Source organism: Rattus norvegicus, chromosome 9, assembly GCF_021556685.1.
Source record: "Rattus norvegicus strain SHRSP/BbbUtx chromosome 9, alternate assembly SHRSP_T2T, whole genome shotgun sequence".
Lineage (NCBI taxonomy): Eukaryota > Metazoa > Chordata > Mammalia > Rodentia > Muridae > Rattus > Rattus norvegicus.
In genome coordinates, this window is record NC_141542.1 from 49,985,155 (window position 1) to 50,005,634 (window position 20,480).

General features: G+C 36.9%; 1 protein-coding gene and 1 non-coding gene across 4 annotated transcripts in view; one reads left to right on the forward strand and one right to left on the reverse strand.

Annotated features, from left to right (window-relative positions):
- Khdrbs2 (KH RNA binding domain containing, signal transduction associated 2) overlaps nucleotides 1-20,480 on the forward strand; it is a 506,623-nt gene that overhangs the window by 359,489 nt on the left and 126,654 nt on the right. The gene's annotated exons all lie outside the window — the stretch shown is intronic.
- Nucleotides 11,886-11,949, reverse strand: LOC120094876 (U7 small nuclear RNA). Its single transcript, XR_015630007.1, has one exon. It is a non-coding gene; the product is annotated as a U7 small nuclear RNA (small nuclear RNA).

Sequence of the window (20,480 nt, forward strand, 5' to 3'; positions counted from 1 at the left end):
AGAATAGAATCATTTGTAGTTCAGGTTAAAGGTAGATGTGACGGTTGGAATATACTTGACCCTGGGAATGGCATTATGTGGAGTTGTGGCCTCATTTGAGTAGGACTGGCCTTGTTGGAAGAAGGGTGTCACTGTGGGAGTGAGCGTTGAGTCCCTCCTCCTAGCTGCCTGGGAGACTGTCAGTCTTGTCCTTACTCTCTTTGGATCAGGTTGCAGAACTCTTGGCTCCTTCTCCAGCACTCTGTCTACCTGGATGTTGTCATCTTTCTTGCCATGATGATAGTAGGCTGAACCTCTGAACCTGTAAGCCAGCACCAATTAAATGTTGTCCCCTATAAGGGTTGCTTCGGTCGTAGTGTCTCTTCTCAGGAATGGAAACCTAACTAAAACAGTGGATTATAACCCAATCATTGAGGAACAGAAATGAAATAATAAAAAGAATGAACTTAGTTTCACATTGATATTAGAGGGTTTCTAAGCCCAAGCTTTTAGATTTCAGGGGAGATGACTTTAAGGATTTCTAGTTTTTCATTTTCTATTGTCGGGGGTTCAGTTAAGCACAAATAGCTTATTCAATGCACACCTCTTGACTGTACATTGAGGACCACAATAAAAGAACTCAGGAACCTAATTGTGGTACCTGTCAGTCTTTAAAGCAGGCTTTTTATAGGGAAGAAAAAACAGGTTCAAAAGTTTAGGAGACAAAGAGAGGATCAGTGCAACATTTTGGCTTACTAAATGGAGTATTATCAGCTATCTTTAAGATGATTGGTCTTTCACTGATAAGTGGATATTAGCCCAAAAGCTCGAATTACCCAAGACACAATCCACAGACCACATGAAGCTCAAGAAGAAGGATGACCAAAGTGTAGATGCTTCACTCCTTCTTAAAAGGGGGAACAAAAAATATTCATAGGAGGGGATATGGAGGCAAAGTTTGGGGCAAAGACTGAAGGAACAGCCATTCAGAGCCTTCCCCACCAAAACTAGACAAGACTGATGGAGTGCATGCTGACAGGAACTGGATATAGCTGTCTCCTGAGAGATACAACCAGCCAGAGCATGTCAAATACAGAGGTGAATGCTAGGAGCAAACCACTGATCTGAGAAATATCTAATAAATAACTAAATAAATAAATCAATTTTAAAAATTAAAAAAAGGAATTAGGAAAACTGAAGAAAAAAGGTGATTGGTCTTGAGTGAGGTGCAAGGGGTGGTAGACAAGTAGTGAACAGGGGAATGTCATAACATTGAGATAATAGAGCATAAATAATTCAGCCGTAACTTTTTGGCTTATTTGTAGCACTCTTCAGTGTCAGCTATTGATAATTACATATGGAAAGTGGAGTCTGAGAACCTGAAATTTATTTCACCTTAAATTAGCAAGATGGAGACTGAATACAAAATGGCTACAGTTATGTTAAAAGGAGTAGACCTCAACATCTACTTCAAAATAGTCATCCTGACTTTTCATCAACAACAACAGACTATGGTGATATAAATAATATCAAAGTTCAAATTATACATGTAGAAGTAAACACATGTGCTCTACCATGTAAAATACAAGAAAAGTATTTAATATCATTTTTATTTTAAAAATATTGATGTATCGTTAATCCAATTTTGAAGTAATAAGAATGCAGATAGAAATAATTTATTTCAAGAATGCGTACAGGATTAAAGTATTCAATAAAAACAGAAAGCCTATTTAAGATAAATTAATTGTATCTTACACAAACTAAAATTGTCTAATTTTAGTTTGCAAATGCAAATGCACATTTAATTCTATAGTATATGGAACAGAGGAAAGGACCAGAGGGTGTAATTAAAATGGTCATATGTGTGATTTTTCAAAAAAGCATACACTATTGGTAACTTTGGCTTTTCATAAGTCAAGTATTGGAATCGTGGCAAAATAAAAATTTAATAATTTGGAGAGATAAGTGAATAAAAATTTAAAGTATAATTTTTCCATGTTATAGAGAATGAAGAATGAAAAAGAATTGCAACCCTACAGATTTAGGAAGAAAGAGACTACACGTGGTCCACGAAAGGCAAATGAAAAAAAAAAAAAAACAGATGCGAAATTCTCAATGCACATCAAGTATTAGAGTAGCTGTAGGTTTAATGTTATACCAAAAGAAAGCACATTGGTCAAACATTGAAAGCTAATATATTTCACTCTATTAGTATTTAAGGAGTACTCTAGAATAAATAAAAGTTAAAGGAGAAAAGAAGAAACAAAAACAAGAAAAAATCCTACTGCTGCAGACACAAACTTTCACGGTGAGGAAATCTTCAACATGACTGTACATGTCAATTCCTTTAATGCTTATGAACAGAATTTATCCAGATCCACATAATTCCGATGCACAAGAAATCATTCACAAGTTTAATCCCTGGAGACTCCAAAGTTAATAAATGTTACAAGCTTCTGAAAACATTTTCCTCAGCTGAGCGTATTTGATCTACAAACTAATACGAAACTTAGTTTAAATGACTAGTAGCAGTGCCTGATTCTGAAATACTAGAAAATATGGCTGGCCCAGGAACAAAGAAAGGGCATAGGGTGAAATTTAGGGTTTTAATTAACACAGTACTTTAAGCAGCATGTTAGTAAAGAACATTAGCTAAGATTCAATTACTCAAACAAGTGTTTTCAGAGCTAAGAGGAAAAAACATGCTGCCCAAAGAAAGGAGGTGAGATGAAGGATTGCGACAGGAAATAATAATGTTACAGCGTTCAAGTTCAAGTTTATTCCGGGTGTTTTCTCTGAGAGTCAGAGGTTGTTCTTTTTCTTCTGTTTGTCTGGAGGTGTCCTTGTTTGCTTGTTCACTTTTGCTTTGGTTTGTCGTCGTCGTCATCGTTGTTGTTGTTGTTGTTGTTTTGAGAGACAGAAAGGAGGTGAGAAGGGATGTGGGAGGAATATGGAGGAGTGGAGGGAAGGAAAACCATAACCAGGATATATAATGTGACTGAAAAACATCTATTTTCAACAAAAGGAAAAGTAAAATAGAAATCACCTTCATAAGGAGGAGCGGGAGGAGGAAGAGGAGAAAGAAGAGGAGAAGGAGAAGAAAGCGGCTGCCTTTTAGGCCAAAAAATAATTTTTTTTTTTTTTTTTTTTTATTAACTTGAGTATTTCTTATATACATTTCGAGTGTTATTCCCTTTCCCGGTTTCCGGGCAAACATCCCCCTCCCCCCTCCCCTTCCGTATGGGTGTTCCCCTCCCAACCCTCCCCCCATTGCCGCCCTCCCCCCATAGACTAGTTCACTGGGGGTTCAGTCTTAGCAGGACCCAGGGCTTCCCCTTCCACTGGTGCTCTTACTAGGATATTCATTGCTACCTATGGGGTCAGAGTCCAGGGTCAGTCCATGTATAGTCTTTAGGTAGTGGCTTAGTCCCTGGAAGCTCTGGTTGCTTGGCATTGTTGTACTTTTGGGGTCTCGAGCCCCTTCAAGCTCTTCCAGTTCTTTCTCTGATTCCTTCAATAGGGGACCTATTCTCAGTTCAGTGGTTTGCTGCTGGCATTCGCCTCTATATTTGCTGTATTCTGGCTGTGTCTCTATGGTCACTTGATTTTTGACAAAAAATAATTCTTAATAAACAGGAAGATCTTCTGATTCAAATAGTAGGAAACAATGTTATATATTTTATAGAAATATATATATTGAACATACATATATATTGAATATACACGATACTTATTTTAAAAAGAGGCCAGTGTATATCACCAAAATGATATTGTCTTCCTAACGATACATATAAAAATGAAGATGAAATCAATAGCCCTATATAAATAAAGGTGCTTACATGACCTGAAGGACGGGAAACGTGACTAATCCCGTAGCTCTCTTAGAAGTATTTCATTTCTGGACTCTAAGCTTTTGGAGCCACGTCAGGTGAAACACTTCCTAAAATGGAAGCTGGTGTTTACACAGACTCTCCCGCAATGCAGGAGCGGGGGCAGATTAAAGTTGTTTATGCTGGATGGCAAAGGCTGGCGAACCACGCTGAAACGGTAAATTACTGAGCACGATTCCTTCTCAGCACAAACGAAAAATATCCGAAGTGAAATATCGGCCACTGCATCTGGCAATGGCAGCTGGATAGATGGTTAACCCTAAGACCATGTGGCGGTTTCGTTTAAAAGTCAAAAACGGAATGAACCTGGCACTAGAACTGACTGAAAGAAAGAGCTGCCATTCTTTCTCTATAACTTGTTTGGCATCTCTCCTCAAGTCGGAGTTATTTTGAGGATCGGGTGGGAGACTCGGGAAGAGCTTTGTCAGGTGAGCTGTGGTTGAAGATTCATTCCTGCTGGTTTAGTCTGCTGTCTTCTTCCTATGCTGTTGTTCTCAGAAAAAGTCCTAAGTAAGGCATATTGTGAGAGCTGTGATTAATTCCCCAGCAACCGCGGCTTTAAAATGCACACACTTAAACATCTTTCAGACCTAATGGATTAGAAATCTTGTTGAAACTAAAGGGCATATACTTCCAAAGAAGTAAAGAGTGGAGCAACAGAAGCCTGGTGACGACCCAGTGAGGAACTCTTACCTACATTTTAAGTTTAAAGAGACTTATTGTATTGCTCACGAAGACTTATTTGGAAAGGACCCTTAAACAGGAAGCACATATGTCATTTCGGTCAAGATAATCTCTAACCTTTCAACTTCAAAATGTCACTGTTTTTACAAGGGGTTATGTGCTTGAAATAATGGAGTGGCCTCCAGCCCGACCTAAGCAGGTGAATATATGTTTTTCTACCTTTGGAAAATATATCTGAGGAATTTCACAGAACTTTACAATAGGCCCATGAAGTTCTGTAATTCATGATCATTAACCAACACCATCATGCTGTTTTAGAAAGACACAGTTACTGAACCGTTTAGCTAACTGCACACTTTTTACTTATAAATTTAGTCTAGTCCACAGTTTGAAAACAAGCTTTCCCTCATTCCTTGCTCTCTCATTGTAATCTACCTGTTTCAAATGAATGGTGCTTTTATGGTAATCCATGTTTTCCTTCTCTCTTTGTTCTTCTTTATTTTTAAGACAATATGATATCCAGAGAAAGCCATACATGGTATCCAATGGTTTTTTTTTTTGTGCTTTTATTCATTCATTGATTAATTTACTTACTTACTTACTTACTTACTTACTTACTTACTTACTTATTTTTACACTCCAGATTTTGTTCCCCTAGTGGTCCACCCTCCGACAGTTCCACATCCTATACCATCCCTCCAACTCTACGAGGATGTCCCCACCCCACCCACCCCACCAGACCTCTAAATTTCCTGAGGACTACAATCTCTTGAGGGTTAGGTGCATCATATCTGGGAATCCTGTGCTGTATATGTGTTGGGGGCCTCATCTCAGCTGGCGTTTGCTGCCTGGTTGGTGTTCCAGTGTCTGAAAGATCTCGGGGATACAGGTTAATTGAGACTGCTGGTCCTCCTACAAGGTTGCCCTCCTCCTTACCCTCCTCCAGCTTTTCCCTAATTCAACCACAGGGGTCAGCAGCTTCTGTTCATTGGTTGGGTGCACATATCTGCATCTGACTCTTTCAGCTGCTTGTTGGGTCTTTTGGAAGGCAATCAGGATAGGTCCCTTTTTGTGAGCACCCCATAGCCTTAGTAATGATGTCAGGCCTCCCCTTGAGCTGGATCCCACTTTGGGCCTGTCACTGGACCTTCTTTTCCTCAGGCTCTTCTCCATTTCCACCCCTGCAGTTCTTTCAGACAGGAAGAATTCTGAGTAAGAGTTTTGGCTATGGGATAGCAACTCCATCCCTCAATTGATGCCCTGCCTTTCTGCTGCAGGTGAAATCAACAAGTTCCCTCTCCCCACTGTATGGCATTTCATCTAGGGTCCCCCCACCCTGCTTTGAGTCCTGAGAGCCTCTCACCTCCCAAGTCTCTGGTACATTCTGGATGTTCCTCACAACCTCCTTCCTCCCAGGTCACCTGTTTCCATTCTTTCTGCTGGTCCTCAGGATTTCAATCCTTTTTCCCCACCCAATACCAGACCATGTTCCCCTCTTCCCCCATCCCTATCCTCATCCCTTCCCCTGTCCCTTCCTCCCTTCCCCCTTGTGGTTGTTTTCTTCTCCTTCCCAAGTAGGACCGAAGCGTCCTCACTTCTGCCCTTCAGCTTGTTGACCTTTTTCAGTTCTGTGGACCATATCTTAGGTATTCTGTACTTTTTTTATTTTTTTGGCTAATATCCACTTACTAGTGAGAACGTGTCCCACAACAGAAAAATGGGTACAGAAATTGTGGTTCACTTGCACAATGGAATACTACTCAGCTACTAAGAATGAGGACATCCTCATTTTGCAGGCAAATGGATGGAGCTAGAAAATATCGTCCTGGGTGAGGTAACTCAGACCCAAAAGGACATGGACAGTATCCAGTGCTTAAAGTAACTTGTATTGCTCTTTAAGAGCAGTGGACAGACAATCATGTGAAGAAAATGAATCTCAGTGGTTGTCAATGCAGTATAGTACAGCCTTTACTACTTCATCCTTATGAGGATTGAGAGAGAAGAGTGTACTCATGTAGGTTCCCCTAGTTATATGCACACACACACATGCACACACGAGAGAACCATCTTCTAGTTACACACACACACACACACACACACACTCATGTCTTCTAGTTACAAACGTACACATTATCTTCTAGTTTTATACATACATGTCCATCTTCTATTTACATGCATCTTAAACTATGTCTTTTTGCGAACCAAACTCCAACTCGAAATTTATTCTCCTGGCCATAAGATATTTAGGAATTACATAATTATGACAACTGAGCCATGTTCCTGTAAGAATAGCCTAAAGCTTTAGATTTGTATGTTATGAAAAATCTGCAACAAACACTAGTCACGTCTTAAAGCAATTTAAGTTTTCTTTCGGCTAATGCTGTATAAAGAGTACCTGGACATAAATTTTAAGTTTCTTTTAAAACAGTAATGCGGTAGTTTTAATCCTTACATATTGCTATGCTTATGACATATTTACTTTTGAATTTGTTTATACTTTCATATTTAATTATTTCATATAATTTTGACTTTACCTTTTTGGCCAGCTTTTGCTTCTTTTTGTTTTACCAATATTATATCCTTGAACAGTCTTTCTTCTCCTTTCCATCTTGAACACTCAAGATTTGCTTTTTCGGTTTATTTTAGCTAGTTGCTAATAGCCACACGTTCCTATGTTTCGATTGTGTTTCCAGAAGATCTCTACTAATGACAATAACTGCTGTCATCTTCAGAATCTTACAGATGAGAAAACTAAGAAACAGAGTGTAAGAACATGCTCTCAAGCGTCAGCGTGCTCAATAACTATTCCAGTCCTAAGAATCCTAGTTCAGAATCTTTTCTTTCCCATATTACATATCATCATTGTTAATTGCATCATGGTAAGCCCATATAAAATATGTTCAATGAACACAAACTGTATGTGTTCATTTTGAGCATCATGACATAGAACCGTTATAAAGGTGCAGGACTCTTCCTCATCCTCACAGTTGAATATTCTGCATAGGTTAAAGCCAATTCAGCCCCAGTAAAACTTGTAACTGCAATTATTATCCAGAAGTCAGCCCCAACAAATCCATCGACAACTCTATTCCTGCACGTAAGACTCAGGACCATTGTGGAAGAAGGGTGTGAAAGATAGTAAGAACCAGAGAAACATGATGTCTGCTACTAGATTGCATGTCCTAGAAATGTCAGGGAAATGGTACTCATGAAGTCTCAATTAAATGCTTCCTAAACAAGGCCTGAAGAAGAACAACTAAAAGACATGCTACCATGTAAATGAGGACTTTCACAAGGTCTCAACTCTACACACCAGAGGAATTCTGATCCCTGGACAATTAAGCTTCTTCACAGAAGAGTACATCAGTTAGTTATCCAATACCAAATGGTCAGCATGGAAAACATACATGTGGGTAGCATTATACAGACTGAGAAGTTTATAATTTATATATTTATGAATGAGCCTTGTGCATGTGGTGTGTGTGTGTGTGTATCCATTCCTGGGTATGTGATTGTGTACCTGGTGTATATGTATGTGTGTATAGTAACTGTATATGTGTATCTGTGTGCGTATGCATGTGTGCCTGTGTATTTGAATATTTATGCATGCATGTTATAACAAGAGCAACAGGGGTAGAAGATGATACAGATTAGAAGGAGAAGGAAAAATGATGCGATTATATATGGATTTCAAATAATTTTAAAATGAAAGAAAACTGGGCAATTTCATTTTAAATAACATTAATTTATTTGTAATCACACAAAAATCTTAGTTTTATTTAACTAACACTTATCTTTTATGAAGCCAACTCGGAATATTGTGAAAGATTGCATAAATACATCCCAATTAAATGTTAAATGTGCACTAACAAATTTTCAGCGTCGTATTTTGCATAATTAAATAAAGCTACATTTGAGCTCCAGCTGGCAACAAATAGAAATTCATTCTTCTTCTCATTAAGATACAATGATACTGAGAAAATAATTGCTTTAAAATGGCATCCATCCTATCACCATCAGAAATGAAGCCTCTCCTAACTGCTAAATATACTAGGAATTTTCAGTAACTTACGTTTCTCAGTATTTCTGTTTTAGCCATAGACAATATAAGTTAGAGTAGAAAACAATTCAGTATTTCATACACAAATGAAAATTAACATTCTTTAACCAGCCATGTTTAACAGAGAATTTTATCTTGTAAGAATTGTAAATCATTACTTTACCCTTATCTGTTAATAGTCATTTTTTCACTTAGATTGAGATCAAAATTATTTATAACGAATGCATTAGTGTGATTCCACTAATATTTTTGCGTGCCTTTGACAGTGGTAGATTGTGTTGTGCTGTATGTACCTGTGTATTAGAATCCAGAACTATGCACAGTAACTGTGTGCTCACATGGTTTAGTACACAGACTTACTACTTAGGTTTGCTGATCTGAGTAGACCTCCTTGTAAACATGATAGCTAAAATTCCAGTCTGCTTCAAAAATCTTACATAGAAAGGTAGCAAGGACTGTAATTCCTGAAGCAGGCAAGAAAAACTTTCTCAAAGGAATCTGTATAAAATAGGAAACAGAACGTTTCTCATTCATGTTGAGAGCCATTGGGCAGCTTAGGACCCAGATCTTTGGAAAGAATTATGCACGCTTTTGATTCATCATGGCCCAGAACAATTGGCAAATTGGAAGAGAACAAAGGTAAGAACTTAATTTAAAAAAGAGAAAATGGCTTAATAAGAATATTTTTGGTGGGGAGGGTTTTATTTAGGCTTTACCCCTCCACATCATAGTCCATCATTGAAGGAATTCAGGACAGGAACTCAAACAGAACAGAACCCTGGAGGCAGGAGGTGATGCAGAAGTCATGGAGGAGTGCTGCTTACTGATTTGCTTCCCCTGGCTTGCTCAGCCTTCTTTCTTAGAGAACCCAGGACTACCAGCCAAGGGATGGCACCACCCACAATTGGCTAAGCCCTACCTCATTGATCACTAATTGAGAACATGCCTTACAGCTGGATCTCATGGAGGCATTTCCTCAACCGAGAGTCCTTCCTCTCTGATGACTAGTTTCTATCAAGTTGACACACATAACCAGCCTGCACACTGGGGCAATACTAACTAGATCTTCCTTGGCCTCTTAGAATTCACTGCAATAAATCTAGACCATGTGACAACACATCTGATCATTGGATCCAGGTTGTCTCTAAACGATTGTTAAATTATGCACCCATAAATGATGGTGATATGGTGATGATTTTTTTTTTGCCTTTTCTTTTGAAGCTGAGAGGCCTACACTGAGTAACGAACTGCATTGTATGCTTATCTTTTTATTTGATCTCTTCTTTGAGAATTTCATAAATACATGTGTAATGCATCCTGATTAATGTTTCCATTGCTTGCTCTCAACTCTCCCCCATCTTTATCAGGCTCCCACCATGAGTACCTTTCCCACATTCATGTCTTTTGGTTTTGTTTTATGATCTATTTTCTGAGCTTATCTATGACAGTGTCACCAAGGGTTTGGATCTGTCCTTTGCCACATGGTGAGTTCATCAGTTGACCCAAAACTGAAGATAATGTCTGCCCCTTGTCCCAATATCTATTAGTAGCTCATAGCTCAGCAGGGAGTTAAGGTGAACTGGCCCTTCCTTAGGCTAGCACTGACTATTAGCAGGCCTGGTCTCTAGAGCTCTATTGAAGGCAACCGTCACTGTCGGATCTGCTGCATGGGCTTCAGTCTACCCTAAGGAGAGTGAGTCCATGGTTTTCCTCTGTAATGAAAAACTAGAAGTCTTAAGACTGCAAATTATATAAAGTCTGGAATAGTGTCTGTCATGTGTGATTATTCAGAATTGCAAGAAGATTAAAAGCTGTAATTATGGTGAAAATCATAACTAATTTCATACTAGATAGAGATGGACATCTTTTGGCAATTAAATTTATTTCTAGAAATGTGCAGCGAGATAGATGAGGTCAAAGATTCATGTGCACAGATGCTCGTTACAGCAGTATTTGTAACAGTCAAGTGTTGAAAACAAACTACGTATCAAAGAAAACTAACTGGGTAAAATAAACCCTTGTGTATTTTCAACCTCACTTCCTTCCACGGCAGAAGCACTCTGAATGCGACCATCTTGTCCAGCTGCACATTATACAAAAGCAAACTGGATTGAGGCACAATTAAGATTATGTAAAATCTCTTATTTAAGATCCTGCCAGACACATAACTTTAAGCATAAGATTCAGAGCAACTATATTAAAATAAATTGATATAAAAAGAAATAATAAAATCTCTTCTAAATACTAGTTTTGCATTATGGCAGGAAATCATATTACAATAACCTACTAAATGTTAAATAATTCTGCAACAGATAATGCATTCCTAATACATATATATATGCATTTATATGTGCATGCATACAGTCGTACATGTTTGTGAATATGACTATGTCTGTCATTGTGTATGAATGTCTGTCTGTCTACATGTACGTGTGTTTGCTAAGCCATACTGAGGGTCAAAAACAATATTCAAACCCTGATACTTGCTTCTAGATTTAAGACTTGAACCCAGAAAACTGTCTATTTGAAAGACTACCCCCTCAGTTACTATTCCAGTTCAGGACCTCAACTGGGGTTTATAACAATTCAGTTATTATGATGTAAATTCTCTCCGCTCCAAATTCCTTACTTGTGAAACCTACCTAACAATTGTTCAGTCTCCTTTCTAGCAAGTTCTTTATAGGATTATGTGTGCTTTTATTTCCTAAAAATATTTGATAATATTTATCAATGATTCTATAAGATTCTAACTTAAAATTATTGTTAAAGAAAAAATATATATAATATGACCATGAATCATGAAAAAAAAAAAACTGTTTCACAGAGGGCATAGAGGATCCAATATGTTGAAGCAATAGGACCGTTTTCAATACATAACTTAATTAAGAATATCAGGTTCTTGTTTTTTAAACTCTTCATCTTCCTTACCCTAGGGGCCTCTTTCTTCATGCTGTCTTTCACATATAAGAACTAAGTAAATGAATGCTATTGAAAAGCTACTGTATAAACACCTCTTCTTGTCATAAAGTGAACTCATTATATGAGATCAGAAATCTGTTGCCAAGAACCAGCCTCAGCTTGGTTGGGGTTCTTGAGCAAGGGATGTTTGGGAGCAGCAAAAGAATTGACTTGAAGTCAATGATGGGCACAAGCTGACAGTTCTGTGGTCTGCTTGAGATAGCTCTCTAGACAGCTCTCTAGCTATAGCTCATGGGTCTTCTGACCAAAGTGAGAAAAACTGCTAAAAAAATTCCAAAAGAATTCTAATTGCTCTTGGATTTTCTGGCCAAAGTCAGAAAAACCTACTAGAAAAATTCTGAAAGAGCTGTAATAGCTCTCTGAATAACTCTTGGGTTTCCTGCTAGAGAAAATTCAAAAAGAGTTGTGTTAGGTATCTTAGAAACTTTTTGGTTTTCTGACCAAAGCCAGAAAAAGCTGCTAGAAAAATTAGCTCTCCAAGCAGTTCTAGCTCTGTCAGACCAAACCCCAGTCTATTTGTTACATATCAATACAGTCATTTACCACAGATTCCCTTTTGATTATTCCACAAGTAAGCATTTTATGACCTTATCCCCGTTATGCTTACAAAAAGACATCAAACATATATATATATATATATATATATATATATATATATATATATATATATATATATATATATAACACAGCAAATGAACTCAGAGATCTGCCACCTTTGTAAACACAAACAATAATCTTAACTGGGTGGGATCCCAACCTGAGACCACTACCCTCTCATCTCCTGCTGCTTCTTTATTACTTGAACCATGAGCCTTGTTTTTTAACTATTCCTTTCCCCCTAACCACTCATTAATGCAGCATCTCTGGCTTTCTAGGTCTGTGAAAGCCCTCATACAATTCATATTGCATCCTTATATTTTGCATAGTTGAGAAATTATATATTCTTGAACTTCCTTCCCACAGTCTTAAGGGATGTCCTGAAGGTCAGAGCATTAACATTTTGCTGAGGAACATTAGACACATTCTCACTTCCCAGAATCATGCTGCTCCTAATTATCATGGAGTCATTAACCTTGGCAGGGAAAACATTTCCTGAAGGAGAAGCGTGAAGTAAAATATGTACATTATTATACAAAGAAGCCTTATGCAACAGTCAACACTCATTTAGGCCCACACTATGCTGTCCCTGCTTCAGGGGTGGTAACACCTTCCTTCTACAGCCATGCAGAACTGACCTCTGTGTGTGTGTGTGTGTGTGTGTGTGTGTGTGTGTGTGTGTGTGTGTGTGTGTATGTGTGTGTGTATCCATGTATGGTGAACAATATGCATGTTGTCTTGATAAATTTTTAGCCTAGGATCTAGTTAGTAGCAAAGTAGCATTAGTTGCTGTGTCTACCTAATAATTTAATTAACAAAACCATGGGACAGAAAAATAATATAGTACTTTACCACTTTGTAAAAAGCAAATTTATCCCATGTTATAACTATTACATAGTAAAAAAATAAATGATACTTTTTATATGATGACTAGAGGTGAGGAAGGAAAGCAATAGATTTTCATTGCTGTCATTTTACAGGTTGCTTATTTTAAATACACATGAAACATAAAATAAATGATTCAAATTCTTCATTAGTGATAGAATATCGTTTAAATTTATAAAATATAAAGTATAAATGAATAAAATATAAAAATATATAAATATTTATATAAATATAAATAAATAAAATTTTATATGTGCATAAACTATATAATATATAAGTATGAATTATATAATATATAAGTATAATAAATTAAAATTTGTTATACAAATATTTATATAAATAAAAATACATATAGACAAAGAAATGTAATACTATATAATAATTAAATACATAGTAAGTAAAATATGACAATATATAGGTAAATAAAAATAAAATATATAAGCTTACAGACAGTTAATATAGTTTGTCTTTGAGTGTTCTTGATATCAATGACACAGACTCATATTTTTCTTTTTTCAGACCCAATTAAAAGACCCAATTTTATTTTCAACTTAGTGTATTTGTGAGATAAAGTCCTAAAAATTATAATGATCGCCTCTAAGATTTGTACATTCTAAAGTTATATGCAAATTTCTATTTCCCTAAAGAATGGGAATATTCCTTTCTCACATTATGCATAATCCTCTTGATGAGGTAAGAGGCAGGAGTTTTCTTTTATAAATGTGCATGTTCACACTTTTTTTACCACCCCTCCTTCGGAGCTGAGGACTGAACCCAGGGCCTTGTGCTTGCTAGGCAAGTGCTCTACCACTGAGCTAAATCCCCAGCCCCACCTCACACTTTTAAAATTTTTGCTCTTTTTTACCTTTTCCAGTTCATAGTTAACGTTTCTATTGCTGTTATGAAACACTATGACCAAAGGCAACCGAGGGAGTAGAGGATTAAGTTTGCACTTCCACACCGTCGTTCATCACTGAGATGAGTCAGGACTGGAACTCAGACAGGGTTGGAACCTGGAGGCAAGAACTGGTGCAGGGACCATGGAGAGAAGCTCCTGACTGGCTTTTTCTTCCTGACTGGCTCAGCCTGATTTCTTACAGAACCCAGAGCCACTCGCCTAGGGGTGGCTTCACTCATAATGGTGCCAGCACTAAGTGAGAAAATGGTCTACAGCCACATCTCATGGAAGTACTTTCTCAACTGAGACTCCTTTCTCTCAGGTGACTGTCGCTTACGTCAACTTGACAGAAATCCTGCCAGATCAGTTCCCAACATGTCAATTTCCTACTCTTCAAACTCATTCTCTCCAGAAATTACATGGGTCGCATTTCAACAACACTGTTCCTATTTATTTATTTCTACTGGCCATATCCCTTCTCATTTAAACCATTACCACACATCATATTTTTAATAATATATATTTAGGATGCCAAGATGTAATATGATAAAAATGATATTGTGGAGACAAAATTCCCCATGTATTTTAGAGTTCCTCGCCTGTGCTGTTTTTCTGTAGGATCGTACTTACTTACTAGTTCTAAGTGGTGGAAGTGAATGTGTCTGTGCGTTGGTTGAATGACAGATGCAGTTCTTGATGAAGATCATTAAATGGGAATAGAGAGTTTAAAGTTCTCATGCAGAGCTGGTGAGGTGATTCCGCAGGTCCAGACATTTATCATCAAGCCTGGAAACCTGAGCTCAATCTCTGATGCACACATGATGGGTAGGACTCCCACAGACTGTTCTCCAATCTCCACACCCATGGCATTGACCCAGACATACAGCGCGCCCACAGCAGCATGCACTTACACAGAGGGTAGATGTAATTTCGAACCTATCCAATCACTGTGATGATGAGAATAATAACACATTTCATATTCTGAAAGGAAGATATAGATCAGAACACAATCTTAAGATTATTGAAATGCTAAAACTCTTTAAGGATATGCTTGTCTTGAAATTAAATAATGTATAACTTAAACTTAATATAACTCTGCATCCAAATATTAATGTCATTCTAATATGAATAGCTATTTTCAAAAATTATTCCTGGCTCAGAAGCCTGCATTTATTACTGGATTTAATTTCAGGGTTATTGTTTCACAGAGCTTGTTTTTTAATTGAATAAAAAGAAACATCCTTAATTGAGACATCCTTAGTTTGGTTTTTCTAATGCTTTAATGAACTTTGGGAGTTGTGATTTAATTGCTTCAGTGATTCATATTTTATATTTTAAAGTACTAGTGTCAAGTAAGTGTAGTTTACTCTCAAAATCTATTGATAAAAAGATGACATTTTTTTCCCTAAAACATAGTAGTCCAGTTATTTATACTGTGACTAACAGCAAAGTCCAGGCAAATGTATTTTATGGTATCTCTCACCCATCTGCTCATTTTATTGTTGTATGTTAAATAACAAAGTCATTTTAATGACTAAATACATATAAAGTATCTTTAGTGAAAACAGTATACTAAAAAAAATGGATAATCTCCCCAGTTATATGATTCCATTTCAAAATAAAAATTTATTTACTTTCATAATTCAAATTTATTTTTATAAAACCTGAGAAAATAAGACTTTTAGAATACACTACATGAAATTTGATACCAGGGATTTGTGTACTGTCTTTTAGTAAGTAGATGCCCCATGCAAATCACAGACCTCAGAGAAGGGCTCAGCCTTCTGTGGAGACTGACACAGAGGGTGTGCACTGCCTGAAACTGCATGTGCTGGCCGTAATGGAGGAGGTGTACCTGGTTAAGGAAAGAAGAGGCATCCTAGAAGAAGCAGCCATGAAGATGCTCAGGGAATAAATATGATTTTATTAAGATGAAGACCAAACATTCCATTCTCTTTAATAAATACATTTCAGCCTCTTCCAAATAGTCTATAAAAGCTTAGTGTACATATAACTGAACATCACTGCATTTGCATTAATAATGGAATTCAGCATGTGCTTCCACAGAGCTCTAAGATTATCCAGTGGCCGGTCTGATTTCATTTGCCTTTATAGCTACGGTAATGAGTTCAACTGAATATACAACCAGAATAGCATTGCTAAGATAAAAATGAGAATATTCATTTATTTTACTAAAATTCTTCCATGACCTTCCACTTACTGAATAAGTCTTGAACAGCTGTTTTTGCAAGACCTTCTCTTGCAAATATTTTGTTTCATGTCTCTCGATAATGACTGTAATCTCATTATTAAAGTCATTATTAATAACTAGAAACATTATTAATGTTTTGATTAGCTTATCTCTTACACTGAAATAAAATCCTCCTCCCTCTAACTGTAGAAATATATTATCATTACCTTTGTACTCCTGACCCTTCTGTTACAACTTTATGTAAGGTATACTTACGTCAAGAGGAAATGTAATAATTATTCAGCCATAAAGAAAAAAAAATGAAGGCTGAAGACCTAATTCTTATAAATAAATTATTCATAGCCAATGCAATTTTTCTCTTTTCTGAACTTTAGTAGTTGAAGCAATTGTGCTCTTTCATGCCCTTGACGTCAAATTCCTCATGCATATGTTTGCCATAGTTCTAAGACTAAGACTTCCTTAGTCTTTAGCAATAGATCTGGTCATGTGACTTGTTCTATCCAATACAATCTAGTGTAAATAAAGTGAAGACTATCTTAACTCCTGCATTCTTCCTCCTCTGTCTCTCTCAAGGCCAACAGACTGTGGCCTGAAAAGCTATCTAATCCAAGACACCCAGAGACAAGTGGGCCAACCTGGATTTGTCCAAACATATATAAAACTAGATACATATATGAATAGTATGAACCTATATTTTCCCATGAGAGAGGACTTTTTGCATTTTCTCTACACTAGTAGCTAATAATCTGAGCATGAACTTTGCCATTGTCCTAATCAGTACATATTCTCTGAAGAGAAAGCCTATTTTAATTCATTTGAGATTGGTTTGTTGAAAGTCATATTTATTCAAATAGTTAAGGTTGAACCATCATAAAATTAATTCCCTTGGGACTACAGATATAATAACATAGATGATAGATAGATTAGATAGATAGATAGATAGATAGATAGATAGATAGATAGATAGATAGATAGATACATACATACATACATACATACATACATACATACACGATACAAAGATATATCTTACTCTCAGCCACCCTACCTAATAGCAGACACATCTGATAAGACAAGAGCTAAACCAGCCACTGCCTTACTTGAACAACAACTCCACTGCTATGGAAACTGAGTCTATGGATAGATGCCTTACTGCCTAGAAGGTAACTTACCAGCAAGTCAAGGTGCTATAAGTCAGTCAGCACAGTCAATACCAGGCAGACTGATTTCCTTGCCAATGACAAACTGGATTTTCAGCTGTAAAACTCCAACCCTAAACAAAACTAGGACTCCGGCTTCTTTGTTCCCTAGTAGAGTTACATTTAAAGTACAGGAAACAGCTGATAGGGGTTTACCCAGCACCAGGGATAAATCTACATTTTATCTTTGCAGGTAAGGTTCAGGGATTACAGCAGGAAATGGGGAAGAAAAATCTGGAAGACATAGAGGGTTAGGAAATCTGCCCACAGGGCATCTTCTTCATTGCTTGCCTCAATACTAGTACTTCAATAAGATGGGACCAAGGACAATACCAATAGATATGCTAATGTAGGAGGGGGGGAGTCATGGGGGCGGGTCCCAACCCTAGACAAAGAGTAAGGGGCAACTTAGGAATGCTGTTCACAAGAAGTAGTCTGTTGTGAATATGTATAACTATAGGGGTGAGGGGAAGGACAGGAGGAAGAGGCAGAGCTTGGGAGAAGGAGGAGGGAGGGAAGGAAAGATTATGAAGAGAAATGATATCCTTTTATTTCAATTTTTTAAAATTCATTATTATTATTATTATTATTATTATTATTATTATTATTATTTAGAAAAAAGTATCCTCTTCCTAACATTGCCTGATATAATATTTTTGATTTGGCACATATTTTAAGAACTCAAGGTCATGCAGACTCTTCCCCGCCATCATTCATTTACCTTCCTTTCCTGTCAAAGCTGTCAGTGTGAGAAAAGCGTAGGCAAGCGTCCATCTGTATCCAGAACTTCGGTTGCAGCAATCGCCCTCCAGACTTTAATGGAGAAAGCAGAATGACTGAGAAATTCTAACTGGAAAATACTAATTTCATTTCATTTGTTATTTTCTTTTACTTTGATGAATAAATTTAATAACAATTGTGGAAGTGCATATCTATACCTAAGGATCTTCTCAAGCAAATTTATACAAAAAATTATTATACTGAATTTGAAGGTTGTAAAATTTATCGATTTACTACAAGACAAAACTTCACTGTTTAAAGTTATCAGTGATGTTTATGCTTTAAATAAAGAGTACAGTTTGTGGCCCCAATGATGCTTTAAAGAATAACCTGTAATTAAACAGAAGTGTAGACTTTTGCAATGTTCTACATAACGAAATAAATGACTCCTACCAAATTGGACTGGAAAATACATTTTTTTCTTTGAAATAATCTAAAATTTTAATTCTATTGATAAATATCATTTACAGTATATTGTATAACAATTTTCTTTAACAAAAAATATCCAAATCCTTTAAATATGGTGGTAGATGCAGTTAGTAATATGAATATAAATATTTGTATTTTTGGTTTCTGTTATTCATATATTGGAAAATAATTCTGTCTAACATGGAGTCAAGAATTACTATAAGGATAGTTTACATACATATCTTAGAACTCAAACTACTTTTGTTGTGTAGAAGCAGACTGAAAGAGACGTTAGGACTTAATAATTAAATATGATTAAACATTCTTTTGGCGGGGTCACTGATTTTCAAGTACAGGCCAGTGGGTTATACAACTTGGGTTATATCAGTTTAGAAGTTCATAACCTTCTGTCGTAAAGGAAATTGAGAAAGACCATTTATGCCTCATAAATGAGGTGGATGCTTTCCAGGCATGAAGACAGTTCTGATGAAACGTAACTTGTCAAACAGAAATGACCACCACAGAGTAGTCCGTGATGCAAGCAGCTTGCATCTTATATGGACAACAGCGGTTAACAACACTCATGGGTGTGCTTATGTCGATACCACCAGGCAAGAATTAGACCATCACCACAATTATTGAGTCTGATTTGAAGAAACCTTTATTAAATACTGGCCAGGGCCATGTACACCAGCCAGGTTTGTATCGAGGATTCCCATAGCATGATATAGCAGAATTAATCAGAGGCTTATAAAAGGCAAAACCCATAGTCTGAGTACTTCCCACTTTTATCTCAGTCAGAGACAAAGATACATTGGGATGTCTTCCTGCCTGTCAGCAAGAGCGCGCCCTGTGCAGTTGGGGCAAGCAAGCTTGGTCACAGAAGAAAAAATACAAGGTGGCTTATCTTTTTTAAAAATTTATTTTTCTTGGATATTTTATGTATTTACACTTCAAATGTTATCCCCTTTCTTCCCTCTTCCATACCCCCTCCTCCTCCCCCTTCTTCTGTCTTTGGGCAAGTTGAACTTACAGGTGAGAGGCATTTTTGTTTTATAGATCACTTAAGCACAGTAATTTAAATGAGGGACTATATTAAAGGGTCACAGTGTTAGGAAGGTTGAGAACCACGGCTGTAGGTAATCTCAGCTGCTCTGAGCTCAAGATGGCAATGGCTATTCATGCATGAACATTCCATTCCTTCTTCTACCTTTTATATCTTTTATGATCCTTATCCTATAATGTTCCTTGAGCTTTAAAAACTTCAATAATCATTGATTTTCTTTCATTGCTGGCTAATACTTGAGCCACTCTGTCAGAGCAGGAGTCATTTATTCTGAATACTTTGCCCAGTTGTAAGTCCTGAAGATAACCTACAAAAGCAGTAATCTGTAGAATAAATAGGAATGTTTAGAAGTTATTTAATAGGGTGGAAAAAACAATAGGAATAATATCTCCACTAGGGCCTATATCTTCCCTAGCCATAAGATTCTATCCTGGTTTACAGTACAAAACGCAGATTCCTTTCTTTGCAATGTCACTTCAGTCCAATTGTAAACCCAAGCTGTTAACATCCATCACAGCTATTGTGAGACATTATTCCTGGGAGATATGAACAAATGTCTTGTAACTCCAGGTAGGAAATTTACCATAAATTACTTTCCCAGTTGGTGAATTAATGAGTATTTTGGGATTTCTTACAAGTATATGAGTTAGGGACTGTTTCCAGAAACATAAATGACTAAATGACACTGGCATCACTGGAAGCCCACCCCAATGTAGGTGACAACTTATAAAAGATGGAAACCTGGAGCAACCTGTATAACATATGGACAGCTCAACAGATTGGACATCAGGAAGCTCAGATGGTCTGAGGCTTTTCCAGACAGCAGATGGGTCGGAGAGTTTC